The following is a 6,119-nucleotide window of genomic DNA, read 5'->3' as shown; positions in this document are numbered from 1 at the left end:
ATAAACTTACTCCTTATGTAGATTATAATTAGTTGTGGACACTCAACTTAATGAACTAACCAATCAAAATTCAATAAAAAGTTGTTAAGCTATCGAATAAGAAGACGTTATTAAAAAACTTTGGGGACTAGTGTCCCCTCCCCCCCCTGATGTAGAATACTTCTGTATATAAGCTAATTACGTTCTTTAGATGAAGTAAATGTTTCAACTCTCCTTCCCCCTAAAATAAAACAAGTACATAATAGCAATTTTGTCCATAAGTAGCGAGGCAAAACAACGTAATAACATTTTTAAACTGAATTTAATCTTAACCTCATGACAGTAACTTCTATAATACAAAGTAGAACGATGTCTGGCTGTCTGTTTTCTGTTGGTTTAGCGAAGGTTCTCGCTAACCGCTGAACCGATCGGGTTCTCCTTTACAGGGTAGCTTCTCATAGGTCACGGAAAGGTTTATAACTATTTTCTTGGGACACCTACAACCCACCCCCCCAAAAAAATGAAAAATAACTCTTCCCCCCCTCAAAAAAAACTGTTTTTAAACTAAAATTAAAATAATGGGGTCGACTAACCCCCCCCCCCGCAAAAAAGGAAGAAATTTTATTTTAAATCTAGAATACAAAACATTAGTTTGATCAAACATCTTGGGGAGTATATTTTTGCGTTTGCCCATCTAAAAATATCAGTTCTGGCGTTTAAGAGATCTTAGCAGACATTCAGACAGGTAGAAAGACAGACAAATAGACAGAAAGACAGAAAGTATAATAATTTCTTAACTAATGGTCATCTGTGTAGCTTTTATAGGACACTTTTCTCTCTCTCTCTCTCTCTCTCTCTCTCTCTCTCTCTCTCTCTCTCTCTCTCTCTCTCTCTCTCTCTCTCTCTCTCTCTCTCTCTCTCTCTCTCTCTCTCTCTCTCTCTCTCTCTCTCTCTCTCTCTCTCTCTCTCTCTCTCTCTCTCTCTCTCTCTCTCTCTCTCTCTTTCTTTACTTTAGCAAATTTCATGGTATACAACCCTCCGGGCTAATCCGGGGACATTGCACTGTAAATAACTCTTGTACCCAAAGTTTTATAATCGAGTATCTTGTTTGCTGACTCTCAAACTTTGGGTACTATTAAAGAATTTTGATTGGTTAGGTCCAAACTTTTCAACCCAAAACTTTAATCTTCCAAAGGGTTTATATGTTTATTATCATTTTATCTTTTATTGTCATATTCCCTAAGATATAGATAACATTTTAAGCTTCCACTATATTTCTTGGTATATCCTATAATAAAAAGAAAAAAAGGTCTTTTTATTACAGCGAGGGATCCCATAACTGCTGAATCAATATGGTTCTTCTTTACAATATAGGTTTAGGGAAGGTTCTCAAATATTTATGGAGATGTCAATCTTCCAAGAAAAATCACCCTAAGAAGAAATTAATTGTTTCCTATGCTTATAGGGGCCTAGTCGCTATCACTATATATACATTACAAGCGGCTACGCCCCTAGAGGCCTCTAGTGGCACTTTAAATGTTTTTGTTTGTTAAAGTCTCTACGATAATTCTTTATGCTACGGATACCTCTTTATGTTACGTTGAAGTCTCCCAGATATTAATTTTTTTTCAATTTTTTGTCATTTCTCTTTGGAGGGTGTTGGTACCCTCCCCCAAAATAGTTATAAATCTTCCCAGGACCTATGAGAATCAACCCTGTTAAGGAGAACCCAATCGGTTCAGCGGTTAGCGAGATCCTTCGGTACAGACACACAGATACACAGACACACAGACAAACAAACATCCTGTTACTTTAGTATAAGGATACATAGCAGTCCCTAAAAAGTTGTTTTATGAGTCTGTAGCATTTATTTAGAAATTTAATCTAAATTAATTTCGTTAAATTAATTAATTAAGAAGAAGAACTAAAAGTTTTTATACATACATTTCCACATAATAAAGAATAAAAATGATTAAAAATTAAAACTAAAATTTTAGAAAAAATAACTGAGCTTTTTTTTTGCAGACCATATTTTTTATACAATCTTTAATTCTAAACAATAAAAAAGACAAACCTAAATTTGGGTATAGTACCTTTCGTGGCAACGCACCTTAAGGGGCGATTCTTCATATTTTTCACAGTAGCTTTTATCCTAATTGTAGCCACTGCGGGGCCAATTGCCTATAACCTAACCTAACCTAAAATAACCCATAAAAAGCAATTTTAAAAATACGACGAATCGCCCCTTAAAAAGCGTTGACACGAAAGGGACTATTTCCCTAAATTTAACTAAACAACTTTTCATCATTGGAAATAAGTTAGACTTGTATGACAGGGGAAAATGTTTTCAATTTAGCGTGCAAACATAGAACTAATTTATTTGTCAGTTCGTTCATCCAATAGGAGGGGAGGGAATTGGTTAAAGGTGGTGAAAGGGGGGAGTTTTAGCCCGCTGCCTGTTCCACTTGATTAGAGAACATAAAAATCTGGTGTAAGATCCAAGTGATAATTTATCCATTCCTGTCAATTAATAATTGTCTAACCTCAATCCTTTTCAACTTTTTTTATGATTTTTTTATCAGAGCAAAAATGATTTCGTATGACAGCCCGCATGGGTTAGGGTGTTTCAAAATATCATATAAAATTTGGATAAAAAGTAACAAAAACACTAAAAAAATGATGAATATCAATTGATTAAAAAACATTTAGTAAAGTTATAATTATAAAAAATTAATTTTAACAAATAAATATGCAATAGTATGAAGTACTGTATAAGAATATTTCAAAGAGTAATTAGATATTTTAATTAAATTATGTACAAAAAATCTTCCAAAATTTTTTTTTTTAAATCCATTAAAATTGATTTTATTTTAAACTTAAGTTTTAAATTGGCTCCTGAAGAGAGTAAACATGCTTAAAAAATGTCTGAATAAATATGTAAAATTCATATTTTGTTTGTGAGTTAACCTTTTATAATAAATATTTAAACCTTTTTAAAAGCAATGCCATTTTCTATAAAAAAAAAGAGTTTAATAAATTTAGTAATATGCAATTATGTTAAGACTTAAAATTGATATTCTGCTTGTTAAGTTCTGATAAGTGTTTATGTTCGTTTTTATGGATGTTGTCATTCTTTTTGGATTCTTATTAAAAAGCATATAAGTAATTTTAACAACATTACAATAAAAAATAAACAACTGTCTATCACAAATACCAGCCAAGAAAATCACATTTTCACTATAGTGTTACAGACTGACCTATAAATCAAGACAGACAAGTGAATTATAGCAACAAATAACACAGATTAGTTGTATAACTTTACTATAAAAATACTCTATTTTATAATTAATCTATGGCTATGGTATGTACAATAGATTTAAAACATTTGTTGGACTGTCCAAAATCCGTCCATTGGTAAAAAGAAATGTTTAGCAGACGTTCATACTGTTTTAGTAATTCCATCAATGCGAGCGCCGGAATTCCTTTACATTTTGTATTACTTACTATTTTCCTGACTATTATTCAAATGGCATAGATGAAAAAAAATAAGTTATATTTCATACTATAATGTGTAAACGCTTTAACCAATAATATGGCCTGCTTGTTCATTTAATGTATTCTCATTGAAATGATTGAATAGTATATACTTAATCAGTATATCTTAATTTTGCTGATTTTTTTTTCAAAACTTTAGCTCTAAAAATCTCTGGTGTTATTGGAGGTAAAATTTATTTTTTTATATATGCTTGTGTGGAAATGTACAGAGAACACGGATATATGCTATTTTTGATGATACATTGAGAAATAAGGGCTGTAAACCCTAAAAGATACTTTTTCGTGGGTCATACTGTACCTATTATTGATCTAGAGTACTATATTTATTGTCTGTACCAGCATAACTTGACATAAAGGGCGGACACGCAGTGACCAATAATATGGCCAGCTCGAACAATTAATGTGTTCGCACTGATCAATATACTAAGTAGGTATCTAGATGTACTATATCTATTGCCGATACCAGCATAACTTGAGATAAAGAGTAGACTGTATACGCTGTAACCAATAATATGGCCTGCTTGTTCACTAAATGTATTCCCATTGATCAATTTATTGAGAAACTATCTAGATATACTACATCTATTGTCTATACCAGCATAACTTGACATAAAGGGCGGACATCAAACCCCAGGATTTAGTTTTAATCTCATACTTTTTACGTTCATGTCTTTTTATATTATCATAAAAAATATTTATTTATCGATAGATTGGAGTATTGAAACATTAATATTGTATATATTTATACAAAAAAATGCAATTTAAAAATGATTTCATGTTTATGTGTTATATCATTCTTACACTCAAAAATAAGTCTGTAACATCTGATTTATTGTCCTATGAATCACCATTAAAAAATCACCATTAGCTTAATTACTAACCAAAAGTAAAAAACAATTTATATGTATTAATACAAATTTCGACTTCTATATTAATTATGAACAATTTATAATTTCTATGAGCTTTCCGTTCAAGCAATTATAAATTGGAGATGCTTCAAAATATATAAAATTCAAAAAAAAATTAAATTTCAGAGGCAGAATGATTCTGTTTCTTTTGCTCCTAGGGCCATTGCCTTTTTTGGTTTCTGCAGAGGTGTAAAATAAATATTTTTAAAAAGCAAAGCTTATCTATAAATAGGGTGGGTCCTTGTCTACGTCCGTAACGGTTAGCTCTTTTCGTTAATTTAGAAATATTACTAACGATTAAGGACAACATGGTACAATAAAGTATCATTTTTTAATGATTTTGCAACATATTTAATTACATTTTTGTTTCGACTTATATATTTTTATTCTACTTATTCAGTTTTGACAAGTCTTAATTTTCGTTTGTCCTACCGTTTGCTTTAACAAATGTTTTAAAGCAAAGCTTATCTATAATTAAAGCCGTGTCCGTCCGTAACGTTAATTAATCTAATTTAAAGACTTTGATATAGAATGAAATAGCTTAAAACAATCCACGTACATTTTAAAAGCTTCCATAAATTGGAGAATTCATTGAATCATTCGGGTCAGAATCGAATTTTTTTTTGAGGGGGATGTACAAATTTTTATTGCGTGATTTCTCTTGGGAGGATAGTGGTACTCTCCCCCACAATATTTATAAACCTTCCCAGGACCTGTAATAAGAACACAGTAAAGATATATCACGCAAAAACCTTATAAAAATCGTTATAGCAAAAAACATCACAGAAAACAATTCTAAAATTTAATTCATTTTTAGGAGAGCATCAAAGAAGAAGTGGATATAAGTTATGAAACTTCAGGGAAATATTAACATTATTACACCTTTTTAAATTCATATCATTCTACTCTTAACCAAGATATTTAATTTTGCACCTGACATAGCAGCAGTAGCTAAACTTTATATAAAACCCAACAATATATGGAAATTGTCAGTCTGTAGCAATGGATATATTGACAGGAGAAAATTGTCGTCAATTTAGCTTGCTAATATTGGCCTTATTTATTGGCTTGTTCTCATCCAGTAGGAGGGAAAGGGGAATTCCTTATTTTATCCAGGTGCTAAATTTCAATTTATCAGACTACATGAAAATCTGGTGTAACATCCAAGTAACAATATATCGAGTATTTCCGTCTAAAAAAGTTAATTTTAATACAGCTTGACTTTAGAACGACATTTGATATTCTCGTCTTTTCTAAAATCCTAGTATCGACTAAAATTATCTGATGTTGTAACAGATTTTCATGTACTCTGATAAAGTGACACTCACAGTTGTCTAAAATAACGATACCCCCTATACATCCCCTTACCCCTCCCCTCCTAAAGGATGAACGAACTGACCAATAAATCCATACCTAAATTGACAACAAATTTTCCCCTTAATATATCCAAGTACATTATCCTTACAAAGAAAATAATCTTTGTTTTAGTGGACGTACGGTCTTTCTGATAACGATTATTGAGTTACCTAATCATACAAAGTTTGAAATCGATATGACAATTCTAACAAGACTAAAATAACAAAAAAAGCTAACCGTAACATACGGACGGACGTACAGACCCTAATTATAGAAAAGCTTTACTTTTAAAAATTTCATAATGTTGATTTTTACCAGATG

Source organism: Acartia tonsa, chromosome 12, assembly GCF_053477335.1.
Source record: "Acartia tonsa isolate MP-2025a chromosome 12, ASM5347733v1, whole genome shotgun sequence".
NCBI lineage: Eukaryota > Metazoa > Arthropoda > Copepoda > Calanoida > Acartiidae > Acartia > Acartia tonsa.
Note: the sequence above shows the minus strand (reverse complement) of the source record.